Here is a 13,906-nt window from a genome sequence, read left to right on the forward strand (position 1 = left end):
CCACAAGTCAGTCAGATGGCTGCTCAAGGGTACACGTGGCATGCAATTATGGGTTTAGATGAGCAGCCTGCACAATAGTGAAAACACGTTTCCTGCTGCAGGATGTCTCTCATCTGTACCAGCAGTCAAGCATTGGCACCACTTGCCTCCTTACACTTGAACAAAGTTGTTTGAATGTGTTTGATGGAAAAGAAAATTTTGGAAGCTGTCATCTGACCGCCCTCATTGATCATTGGAAATAGGACTGCCTGGTAACAGAAAAGCAGAAAAAGGAACTCTTGCTGAAGACACACTCTTAGCTAATCATGCAGACTTAATGGGCTCACAAAGTAGTCCAGAGGAATATACAGAATCTACAGAACTACAACTGAATATTTCAGTGAAGATTAAGGCATAGACTGCGGTACCTAAAATATACCTAGAGGCATCATTTCACTTTTGCTTTCGTCTTTCACTGTCACTGGGAAAACATGGGAGCCAGGTGAGAGAAGAAAAGATCCTCTAACAGGCACAGCCATCTCCTAGACAATGATATGACCCTCATGGCACAACATTCACAATGTAGGAACTTGCATTTCCTATAAAAAGTTGGGTGCTGGTTTTAGATTTTGCTCCCTAGAAATACTCCCAAGCACATTAATTGACAATTTCACTGAGGTTAACTTGGATGACCAAGGGCATCTAGGAAGATGATTTACATCTGCCCAGATATTGAATAAAATTTTAATTTTCAACATCTGTGTGGCAGCATCCCATTGAAGCAAAGTCCTCTTGTTTTCACTGAAAAGACTTAGCAAGTGAGTAGGTAAAATAGGTGAAGACTGCTGAAGGACTTCTCCTTTAGGTAGCAATGCAGCATCCTGAAACATTGACCCAGAGAGCCTTTAAAGAACAGAGCACCATTTACCTACATCAGCACTGCACATCTGGAAGAGAAACTCTACGCTTGCCTCCAAGCAGGGATTGGTCCTAGCAGGAACTGGAGAAACTTTTCAACATTTACTCTAGTTGTTGCTCTTTCATTTACATCACATGAAAGACCATTCAGCTGCTGCTTTTCTGAATCACATTAAATTTTTTTCTCTAAATTCACGCAATTTCATGACAAAAGTTTGCTGTCCCACAGACTGGCATATTTGAGCACATGTAGGCATGCAGGAGGAAGTCTGAGCTGTAGATTAAAAACTCCTCAAAAAATTATCCCTGTTCTGAATATTGTTTACCCAAACAACTTTAGGGAATAGCTTCTAGCAATTAGTATACTCAAAAAAATAAATGTAAAAAAAAATTAGTTTTCACAGCTCAGAGACCAGAAAAGGATTAAACTAGTAGCTAATATTGTTTGAAATGTCTAATCAGAAATCCTGTAAAATGCTGTCTTTCAGTTCTATTTCAGTAGAGATTAAATTAGGAAACAGCTGAACCACTTAATGAAAGTAATTCCACAAATAAGAGCAAATCCAAAGAAAATAATTCTTCAGTAAGCAGTGGAGATTTATACAGGTCTAAAACAATTAATTCCACTCAAATAACATAAAGCATTTCACTCAAATATTTGTTTCAATTCTTTAGGTAATTCACAGTACCACTTGTATTTCCTTTCTATAAACTTTTGAATAGCAAAGTGTCTTTTTCTACAAGTTCAGTGGAACACAAATTGCAAAGTGTTTCCTACTTCATAAATGAAAAACCAGTTTTAAAATCTGCTCATCAAGTAGTACAAATAAAGAATACCTTCGAGGAATTTTTTTATGTATTGTAGATAAAAAGTAACTGTGCACAACATGGTATTTATTAACATCTCTGTTTCTATGTTTTTCAGAGCTAGTTTTTCTATATGTTCACTGGGTTTTTTCTTATCAAATAAGGCACTAAGAGACTGCCAGAGCACTTGCAGCCAGAACTAGAGGTCGGCATGATCTTTTCTTAGTAGCAAACTTGTAATAAATCCTATTGATTTATGTTGGTTTGATTCTCAGGTTTAGAAAGTTTTATCAGATTAAAGTGTAAGGAGAGTGCTTCACTGAAAAAGTGTTCATTTTACCTTGCACCTTTTTTTTTAACCTTTTTAAGTATTCGACTTCAAGATCAGAAGAAACTATAGCACTTTAAAAGGTGCAAAAGACAAAGAGCAGACTAAGGCAGCTGTAGAACAATGACAAATGAATTTGCTAATATTATTTATATTCTGGACAAGGAAGAATGGAGAAAATCCACCAAAAAAACGTGCTTTTCATGAATAGACACAATATGAAATGTAGTGATTCTCAGGCTACTGAGTCTTACCTTCTAGAGTCTGTCATTACCAAATCTGCATGGACTGTCATACAATTGAGTATGATTCAGTACATACCCCATAATAAAAAACATAATTTAAAACAAGGATACAGGAACATACATAAGTAAAACCAACCTCAATAAAGTCAAATTTCTCCAAACAACAGACAAAACCACAATGACAGATTCTCTGCTGAATGCCCAATATTAATAAATTCTCAATGTACTTTTTCACATAACTGTGTTAGGAAAAAGTACACCAAAAGTACTTTCACATACTGAAGAAATTCCATTAGGTGAACTACTTATTTGGACATTCAAGAATGAATGCCACAGGTATAGGAGGGACATATTCTGAAATACCTTTTTCCTTCTGCTTGTTAAATTACTTTTTGTATAAAAATCTTAGTCTTTCCTCTTGAAAACAAACAGATCCAGTAAAAACAGAGGATTAGCTTTACTTTTTTCTACCATTAAAATTTCAGTTTCGAACTAATTCTTAAAAGTTTCAGGATGATTGAACAGTGCATACTTTTGGCTATTGATTTCCCTGTGTTAGGGGTCCACCCGCTCAACACCTGTGAAGCAAGGTGAGCTTAAAGGTCCACACACATATATGGAACTAAATACAGAACTAAACAGACAATAGGAGAATTTTAGTAAAATTACAATGATGGAAACTCACCAAAATATTTTAGTCACTGCTCCTTTAAAGATCATTTAAAGATGTCAGCTCTCCCAGATGCAATCTCTGAGAAAAACAAATGGGCAACAGACACATAATAATCTTTTTAACTGAATTCAGATCAGTAGTGCTTACCCAATCTGAAAAGCATAAAAGACCAATTCCCTCCTCTGTCTACACAGAGGAAAAGCAATGCATGAAGAAATGCTATTTTTAGATAGCACTTGCATTGGGTTATATCTAACAATTCTATCTAAATATGTACAACCTGAGCAGTGCAGAGATTAATATTGGGATGTAGTACAGGGACAGAGAATTTGGGCATGCAGGTGTGTTTCCTGAGGGAAACTCTGACTAATATTTGAATTAGTCTTTGATTAATGAAAAGAAAAAAAAAAAAAAAAAAAAAAACCAAAAAACAAAACCACCAGAAAACCTCAGTAAGTCAAGTCAGTTGGAATTGGACAGCCAAGGCCTATAGACATTCAGGATCAAGTCTACCCTCATGGGAACAGAAACTAGAACAAATGACTTTGCAAAACCACAAAAAAAAAAAGCTTCCTTCCAATTAGTATGTGAGTACAATTCTGTATACCAAGAACTGACACTCACTGTGAGACCACAGTCTTTCAGGACACTGTCTTTATCTGAAACATGAAAAGAAGGAATAAAAATTTCAAACAACATTACTGTTTGCACAATACCAACCTAGAGATGATCATGACTTCTGAGGCACTCATCTTGTCAGAGCATCCACCAAAAATACAAAACTCGTCCTCCAGCACTCTTTGGATAATGGAATCTGTCCCATCACTAAATAGAAGCCTGGAGTGAGGTGACAGGGCTGGGAACATCAATGCACCCAGAGCCTGTGCAGCAGACACGGAAAAGCTGAAACAGACACTGAAACACTTCAGTAGTGGAGGGACACTCTGGAACCACTGCATAATGAGTCCTGATGGAACAAAAGAAATCTTAATGTTTCCATACAATTAAGTTGCTGCAGACTGGAATTGATTACGCAGACCTGATCAGCAATGTTACTCAGCCTGGAAACTCTTCAATTCACAGAATAACACTTTATGAATACAGTCTGGGTCAAGGCTCATGATTAATATTCTGTTTGGGACTGACTTAATTATTCCAATTATAAGAATTAACTAACTTTGGACTTTAAAAAAAATGTAACTGTGTAGGAAATCTCTTGCAGTACCACAGTAACTCTCATTCTTAACACATTCAATATATGACACTAGTGTATTTAAAACTGGATTATTTATGCTCATGTACATTAGAAGAGAAGAGGCATTCTGCAAAAGCAGAGATGATAGACCAGGGAAAGCCTTTCTGTGACACACAAAGTTTAAGAGCGTTTGTCTTTGAATGCAACAGGGGATGGTGATGCTGTAAGTTGAATGAATATGTCTGTGAATGCCCACATCAATAAAAAAGGTTTGTACACTGTTAAATACAGTCCTTGGAGATAAGCTAATTAGCAAACTAGGGAGTTTTAAAACTCTCAAGTGAAATCTTTGAACTGTAAAAAAAGTTATCTACTAATGAAGTCCCCTGTGGGTTACAGTCTAGATTTGGCAGCATACAAACTGCTCTAGCTGAATTTCAACTAGGCTGATACACAGAATTTCAGCAAGAGAAGTTGCATTAAAAGACTGAACAAATGATAGGTACATATATAAAATACCCAGTGACCAATATCTCTTCACAATTATTAGTGTTTAAGCTGTAAGATGAAGACAAGCAATCTAAACATCTCCTCTCTGAAAGGGAAGTGGCAAGTGAGATGTCTGTGGATGATTGGTTTCATGCAATATCTGAGAAGTCTCTCACCCATACAAAATGTAACAGAATTAATTATTATTAAAGTCAGATAAGTATATATTTTAAGTATATTGCACAGAAGTAGATGTGACCTCTCCTTTTTGGGCTTCATGGTTTCTGTAAAAAGGCTTCTTTGTCTGTGTTCTTTAGCATAAAGTATTCAGATTTACAACTAGGCCTGAATTACATTTATGTTTAAACCTTGAATCTAATAAAAAAATGCAAGCAGACTAAATATCCAGTGTGGAGCTCCATATAGATTTAATAATGGTACTAATCTTGACAATAAGAGAAGAATTGCACCTGAATCAGTGTTACTTATTTCTTATTAAGGACACATGATTTATCACACTGCAACCTAGAAGCTGGCCAGATGAGCCTCATTATTTAATAAACATAAAATTCTCATATGTTTTATGATTCTTTCTCTCTCTTTGACTACAAATTCTGGGAATTACACAAAAGTGCTTTTGCAAAACAGTCAAAACAGATCAAGCTCTGAAGCTGTCAGTTTCCTAAAACTTTATCAGTTTCCTAAAACTGTCACAAGCTAGAAACACAGAGACACAGAAAACAGAGATCTGTATTAAAAACAGGAGAAGTTGTTTTTTTTTTCTCCAGGAATAGCATTGGGACTTTAAAAACTGCCATCAAAAAGGCCAGGGCAGTCAGGGGAAAGGGAAAAGGTATGAAGAAAGCAACCTCCAAAAAAGTGGCTCTGATAAACAGCAGTATTATTACATCCAGACATACCTATGAGGAGAGAATTACATTCCTCCTCTCTTTCGTATAGAGCTTTCCAAGCACACATACTTTTCTGTTCCAGGTTGAAGGTTGAAACCACTTTGACCTGTGGCTTTGTATTAGAAGAGGGAAGAAAGCACTCCCAGGCTACCTTGGAGATAGCACTGCAGGGCTGTAACAGAAAAGTTAACAGCAAGGAAAACCTAGACTTCACATTCTGTAATTTTATTCATTTCATTAAATTTCGTTATGTCTATGGGATCTGCTGCTCCAGCTGGATCCCTGTAAGTCTATGGAACCTGAAGGGTTTCGTCTGAGAATAGTCAAGGAGCTGGCTAATGCCAGTTTGAGGCCTCCCTCAGTGACCTTGGAATGGTCTTGGGAGTCTGGAAATGCCCCAGTTCACTGAAATCTGACAAATGTCCCAATTTTCCAGAAGGATGACCCTGAAAACTACAGGTCCAAGAATCTTACTTCATTGCATGGTAAAATATTAGAGAAGATTATTTGGGAGTTATTGAAAAACACCTGAAGGACAACACAGTCATCAGTCACAACCAGCGTGGCATGAGCTAAAGTTCTCCTTGTCAAATTTAGTTTCCTTAATTTCATCATTTGTCCTCTCAGAAACTTGTTTGGGAAATTAGGGCAAAAGTTTTTGATTCTGTCTCTTCTTCTGGACAAAATGTCCACCATTCAGCTGGATAAACACATCATGTGATGGGTGAGAAACTGGCTCATATGTCAGGTACAATGGGGTGACATCAGACTGCTGACTGGTCACTAATGGGGTTCCACAGGGCTCCATCATAGAGCAAATACTCTTCAATGTCTTCATAAATTTCTTGGACACAGGACTCAAAGTTTGCCCATATACTTTTTTTCTTTTTGGAGTAAGCTAAACTTGCCTTGCTGACATGTTTGTTCTTTTATTTTCCAGATGGAACTTGCTTCAAAGGTGCACTTCTGTTAATTCAATACACATCTTTCAGCAGTTCTACTGATATTTAGTGACTATAAGGGATGCAGAAAGCACATTTTCACTTGTGTTTAAGTTTTCTGGGAAGAGACAGTGGCTGACATTAACATTCCCATGAAACAGAAGTAATATAAAAGTTGGGATGTCAAAGGGACACTATAAATGTCCTCATCCATGGAGAAAAGTGCAAGTTAAAGGTGGACTGTTTGAACCTCTTGTTGCTTGAATAATTGTTCTTGTGATGTCTTTGGAGACCATGAGGGTCATTCTTATCCATCTTATCTGTGAGCAAATCATGCTTAATACTTCTTAGAAAACTCTAGATCATTGATTTTACAGATGTTCACTAGACACTTGCTTAAGAACAGATACTTATTCTAGGTGGTTTCTGAATTATTTGCTGCCTGTAGTTGTAACTGATTGTTTCCTTCCAGGACGTTAAAAAAACCACTGTTTCAAAGCTGCAAAAACATTAACCTGTATTCAGCAAATGCATAGTGGCATTGGAGAGCTACCTATGGATCACTTATTTGTGTTAATGCAATCAAGAAAAACAAAATGGGCAAACCAGCTTTTGTGTATGCAAAAACAGACTGCAAAACTTATCTGCTGTGCTAGAGAGAAAAACTTGGCCCCAGAGTAGATAAACTGAAAGGATCTCTTTATTCCTCATGGACTTGTTTTAAATTATCTCAGCACTGTTATTTCCCATATAAAGCAGTGTAAAGAAACAACTGTCAGGTTGCAAATACCTGAAGGCAGGGAAAGAAGAGGTCAGGCGGTCACACATCTTTTATGTTCCTTCTCTACATAAAAAAAAAAAAAAATGTTTGTCAGAACAAAGTCAACTTCATGCAGCATCCTGTCGGGCAGTAGGCAGTAACAGATGTGTCAGAAACAAGAGGGCAATAAACATGGTACTCTCAGCTTCCAGAAATCTATGGCTTAAGGTCTCACCAAGACAGTGTTTACATCTTTGAGTTTAATAACTTGTGATGGATTTTTTTTTATTATTCCATCAGTTTATTCATGACTTTTAACCCGTTTAGTGAGGTTTTTCTTTAGTTGATGTAAAGCTGCTGCCATCTGCTTCTTTTACGGGAAAAAAAGAAGTGTAAATACAAATTCTCAAGAGCTGTAAGTACATCCATTCAGCTCCATATTGATGACTTTTATACAATTTGAATTCCTTTTTCATGTGTTGCCTGCCATTCCACAACTGGGCACCAAGATGACAGTCAATGGACCTACCCATGGTGATACCAGGATTGATTTTCTGATGGCTAAGAACTATTTTTGAAACAATACTAATTATTCTAAGTAAGGTTATTTCTCTCTCAAGCTTACCAACAGCAGTATCATCGTGGCCTATGAACAGTACCCTGAGCAAAGAAATATCAAAAAGCAAATTATTATTGCAAGTCTATTTTTTTAGGAAAAGCCATAAAACATATTGATGAGTGGCTGGAAATATACACCTACTGTATTTTCATGCATTTAAACTACATTTTGGACAGCTTACACTCCTGAAAAAAGACCAGGTGTTTGAAAAGCAATCATGTGTTAACAAAGCTGTTCATATAGCCTGATGGAAACCCTGGGAGCACAGTGCAGGAATCTTGCAAGAGTTCCTGAACTAGAAAGGCAGTGAAGTAAAACACTGCAAGGGACACAAAAGCCTTTCTAGATCATTTATGTGTTCAAGATTTGAGGGCCAAATAAACTGATGAATTAATGTACAGGCACAATGTCTCCACAGTGATTAGCAAACAAGCAACACATTTGTTCCTTCCTGGTCTCTGGCATCTGATACCCATCCCCAACTGGATGGTTTTACAAAGTTCAATGTCTGTTTTAAAAAACACAAGTGCTTATTTTTTTAAAACATTCCCAGATTAGGAATGTCAAAAGAAAACATCTACAGAATGTCCAGGCCTCATTTTAATTTTGAGCTTTTGCACAGCACTAATGAGATTACTTCTAGACTAAAGGGAATTCTGAGCTATGCTGTTGTGTTTTTCATCTCCTGCCAAAGTCTTCGAAATTCACAACTCACTTGAACCTTTTGACTACTTAATAAACAAAGCTTGGTATTATCACTATTATCTCCTAATTAAGATATCTCTCATTTCAGTGTTTTATTACATAACATAAGGCTTCATCTGCAAGTGTCTACAGAAGTTATTGTGCAGACTTGAGCTAATTGCACTTCTGAAACCATAGTTCTGCTATAAACTGACAGAAGACAAGCTGCATATAAGAGATATCAATTACTCACATTTAAAAAAATCTAGAGAAAGATCTTATAAATTTTAATCTCAGTTTTACAGAAAACATGCTTCAGCCTACAACTTTGCTATAAAAAAGTGTTATTTTTGCTTTTAACACCTCACAGTACCAGAAAGAGTTTCTTGTGCAACTGGAGCTAGCTTTTCTTTATTTGAGACTGCTTTATTATTATTTGTGTCAGAGGAATTTGACACCTGTCACAATTTAAAACCAATCCCAATGAAAATTTTCTAAATTGTATTGCCACAAAATCTACTGGCACAATGCAAACTTTGTTTTCTGCAGGCATATCTACCACAATCTGCTTATGCTGTGAGGGCAGAAGAATAAATTTTTTGTGGTATGTTGAACATGCTTATAAATTGCAGTGGGTGTGTTACGAGAGACAGCGTAACAAAGACAAATTATACCTACCAGTACTCCTCACACATAATATATATGCCTACCTTTCTGTTGGAATCTCTGAAGGGGGAAAGAGGCAAGGGAGCCACCAACTAAAGAGTGAGGTGGAAGGTGGGTACCTGTTAATTGTGTGGGAAGATAAAGAGAGGGTGGTGAAAGTAGCAAGATCTTCCTTATCATCGGTGAAGCACAAACCACCTTGGGAGGAGGGAACCTGGAGAAAGATGGGAGCACTTAACCCATGCTTCACCTGAACATTGCTGATTTTCCCTTCTGTGTGAATCACTAAGACTTGGACCACTTCCATCCATGCCACAAGGATAAATTCACAGCTATGAAATGCTGCAGCATAAGTGTCTCTTTAAAAAAGTGGAGCTGGGTGCCACAGCACAATGTCAATGCAGTGCTCACAGTCACACATTGGAATGACAGGACTGCCCTGTGCTGACCCAAAACCACTGTAATTGGGATGGATCTCCACCATGAAGGATGCAGATCATGGCAGCTACATGTCAGAGAGGAGCAGGGAACAGATCTACAAACTTAGCCACAGCAATTCTCAGTAGTAAATGCTTACAATTCCAGGTAGCCCTGCTGCCACTGGTACCTCCTCCCATTGCAACTGAGGTGTCCATGTGCCTTCAGGAGGGAACCAAGCTTTTGATAATGGGACAGGATCCTTTAGTTTTTAAAAGAATAGCAGGATTCCAACACAGCCACAACTTAGAGAGAGACACCTTCTTCTATGTCAACAAAGATCACTAAAATGGCATACTTCATCTGAATGCAAATTAACATAATAAAGGAAAAAAAAATTATAAAAGCAGCATGGGGAGACAGAACAGAAGTATGAGCAGTTTATATGCAATGCTCTCTCTACCCACTATTCCCCTGTGGACAAGTTCTTCTTTTCATACAATTTTAGGATTGTCTGAGTCGCAGGCAGCTCTGTCCACTCCACCTGCTCCACTTTCTGCCCTCTCTAGAAGATCTCTGCATGCCCTCTGGCCCTCAGTCTCCCCAGAGAAGCCTCCAGACCACCTACAGCTGCTACCAAGGTCCTTGCAGTGCTCCCCCAATCAAGGTGCTCAGGCAGGGGCAGCCATCCTCTGAGTCCAGACACTGCTTCCAAAACAGCCCCTCAAAGGGTCAGCTGTGCACAAAACCCCAACGCTGCTCGTCACAAAAAGTGACAGAGAGGAGCAGAGAGGGGCAACCAGGATCATCTAAGAGGTGCCATGAACCAGGAGAAATTTGATGGATGTGTATAAACAATGAGTGCGATAGAGAAAGGTTGTCTGTCTTCTTTGCTAAGATGGGAATTAAAGGACAGTGAAAGGCAATACTAAATGATGGATTCACAACAGACAGAGATGGTTCTTCAGATGTGTAGTTCAGCTGTGTTGTGGATACAATAAAGGTTACTTGGATCCAAAGAGGCATTTAAATTCGTGGCTAAAAAAAAATTATTTAGCAGCACTGAATATGAGGCAGTAATTCTGACTCAGGAGCTTCAAAAATCATTGATCAGTGGTTGCTGGGAGAATATTTGGATAAAATATCATGCTTTTGTGTGTCTTGTGCTATTCCCTACATTTCACTAGCAGGATCATTGGTGACCATCAAGGACAGGAAACTAAAGTAGATTGAGTAAAGCCTTAGTTTTTTTAAATTCATTTAAAATGAATTTTTGTTTATCTAACATAAATTGCATTTTAAATTGTTATACAAGAAGCCCCAGACCCACCAGATAGCTGCAAATAGGAAGGTGTTATGTATCCCTGTTCTGAGAGCAGAAGCATAGTTCTCTCTTAAAATTAAGAACTGACATTAATAAGTATCTTCTAATAAAAAAAAAATAGAGATCTATTCTCTCCCATCAGAAGCAAATGAGCCTTCTTGGATTTTTGTTAAATACCGACAGAGAAATATGGAGGAACAAAAAACTTGACTCTAAGGTGACTGTCAGAATGGAAAAAGAGGGAAGCATTATATGACTATTTAACGAATAATTTATAAACTAATAAAGTAATATATTAAACTAATAAACTAATAATATGAAAGGGGAAGAAAGAAAGCAGGACAATATAACACTTTGATGATATTTGGAAACTCAAACTGAAAACCCTGCACCATGACATTCAGCAAAGAGGCAACTTTAGAGATCAAGACCAGAAAAGTAGAGGAAATAAAAAAATATTGGTTTTGAGAATGTCTTAGTCTTTCTTTTAGGAGAGTAGAACTGATTGCATCACAAACCTTTATTTGTTTATGAGTTTAATTTTCTTTGCAATAAAATCTGCAAAGATGCAGAAATCTTTACCTCAAGGAAGCAAGGACAACAATATCTGCACACAACAGTATCAACAGTGCCAACAGAACAACTCTCTTCATACACAGGGAGACTTTTGATCTCAAGAGTCATTTTAATTTTGAGAATATCTAAGGCTTTTTCTGTTGTATTTACATCCTTCTTTGTTAAAATATAATCCTTATTGGTCTATTCCCTTCCTCTTTTCTTATTGGACTTAAACTATTGCCTTCCTCTTTTCACCATAGTCGTTCTATTGATGATTATTTTCTTACTACACCTCTCTCAGATTATTTCTTCATCAGTAAGGAATGTCTTGACAAACAGGTTAAGATTGTTAAATTTCTTCATTCTTCCAATCACTTCAGGAATTTCATTCCTAGATTATAGTCTGGCCTATTTGCAAGTCATTTACAGACCAAAAGAAGGCCATAATTATTTCTCAGAGGGAGACGTATAGCAGCTGGCCCCCTGTTTTCTAAGTGAGGAATTTGAAGATAAAGATGTAGCACCTGAAATACTGAAGTACTTGAACAAATTCTTCTGGAATTCCACAAGCATAATTCATTTTATTCCAACATCACCTATGTGAATTCACAAGGGGAGTTTTTTGGGTGTTTTTAGTTTTTTTTTTTTTTTAATGATTTAGTGCCATAGAGGGTTCCAAATTTTTGATATTTAACTAGGAAACCTGTTATTAAAAGGCTTCTATGAAGGCCACCTATTTGTTTTGCAGTGGGGAAGCATTTTTATTTCCTCATGTATACGCTTTAGTCTTTATGATTTCAGATACTATACTGCCTCTGAAAGTTTTGTTCTTTAAACATGTTCCTGCCAATGATTTGTATATTTGTTTTCCTGTTTATCTTTTTAATTCATTTTGTTTTTCTTTGATTTCACTTTTGGAGTTTTCTGCAACTTATTATTAGTATTTATAAAGCCTTAACACTGGAAAAGATGCATGATTACTGGATTATGCAAACAGAAAAACAAGCAGTGCGCTTAAATTCCTTGCCTAATTGCTATTAGTAAGGAACCAGACAAAGTTTTCAAGTGCTGTTCACCACTTCATCACCCTGACAATTGTTGTGCTGGCTTCATTAAAGAGTGGAAAAATCAAAAATATTAAAATTTATGGCAGCACTTGGAAAAATGGGCAGATTTAGCTGCTGTTGCATGTACCAGGGACGCCACTGATGTAATACTGCAGCATCCTGCAATAGCAGCACTATCTCAGAAGCAACAGCCCGTAGTCCCTTCCCTCAACCCATATAAACTTGCAGACTAAAGGACCTTTGGATGTTTCATTATAGGGAACAGTAAACAAAACTAATTAAAGGAAATTTCTTGTTCACATTATCCAGTCTTTTAGGAACAAAAAGGCCTAAAACTGTCATAATATATAAGTCATGAATTTTGCAGTGCTTAATTTTAAAATTACATGTGGTGTTCCTGTCAAAACATGTCCCTCTACAACCTAAATTGTTGTTATGAACAGAAAAACATGATGTTTAACTCATAGAAAGAAACCAAATGGAAAACTTAGACTTCCTTTTAGCAATAAATAACATTAAAAGAAGTGTCATAGAGCACATTTCAACAATCAGCCACAGGCTAAACAAGCAGGAAACAAAGTGTAATGCAGCAGTCCAGTGGATTGATTCATGAGGTTTTGCATACCAGCAAAGCTTGGTCTGAACTCTGTCTGGAGAAGTAAAAACAAAAATAACAACCTCATTTCCGGCCCTCCTACAATACCAAAAACCATCAGTTATGTTCTCGTATGGAGAAAGCAGCTAAGATTTTGGGCAGCTGTATTAGGATGGCAGCAGGAAACTGAGGTGACAAGGTTTCTCTATGCAAGAGTAGCAATCAGAGTTCAAAGCATCAATTTTAATGGAAATAGAGATGCACATAGCTGGTGACAACAGGAAAAGGCAATCCCTCTCTCTGTGGCATTGAAACAGTGCTTCCACCATTCTGTAACACCTCCAAGAACAAGAGGTACCTTCCAGAGAAGACTGCTGTACCCACTAGACCCAAACTGAGTACATTCATATACTTTTTTCTCACCACCTGCCTGGATGCAGCAGTTTATTCAATCAAATATACACTTTAACAAATACAGTATTTACAATAAAAGCATTTTAAAATCTGCTGAAACACAGTTTTCCTAAGTCTGACTGAAAATACAACTCCATCTCATACAAAAAACAGAGGTTTTAGTCATGTAGAACAGGAGAGAGTTGTCTCTCCCCAGTTTTTCTTGACTATTCTGGAGTCCATCCTTCCTTTTCCTAATACAGCATCAAAGGACAGGAAATACAGCCTATCTATGATTATATTATATAACTACATTAGCATTTTCATTACTTCTGTG

At 37.1% G+C, this 13,906-nt stretch overlaps 1 long non-coding RNA gene across 3 annotated transcripts in view; it reads right to left on the reverse strand.

The window, feature by feature from the left end:
• LOC141728576 (uncharacterized) overlaps positions 1 to 13,906 on the reverse strand; it is a 143,094-nt gene that overhangs the window by 59,408 nt on the left and 69,780 nt on the right. For 2 of the 3 annotated variants that reach the window (XR_012579652.1, XR_012579650.1), the window contains exons 3-5: positions 7,277 to 7,330; positions 3,575 to 3,609; positions 2,963 to 3,028 (exon numbers count right to left, since the gene is read on the reverse strand). This is a non-coding gene — a long non-coding RNA (uncharacterized LOC141728576). Of the gene's footprint in view, positions 1 to 2,962; positions 3,029 to 3,574; positions 3,610 to 3,670; positions 3,918 to 7,276; positions 7,331 to 13,906 lie in introns of all 3 variants that reach the window. The other variant, XR_012579651.1, reaches the window with a different exon arrangement.

The sequence above is a fragment of the Zonotrichia albicollis genome, chromosome 3, assembly GCF_047830755.1.
Source record: "Zonotrichia albicollis isolate bZonAlb1 chromosome 3, bZonAlb1.hap1, whole genome shotgun sequence".
Classification (NCBI taxonomy): Eukaryota; Metazoa; Chordata; class Aves; order Passeriformes; family Passerellidae; genus Zonotrichia; species Zonotrichia albicollis.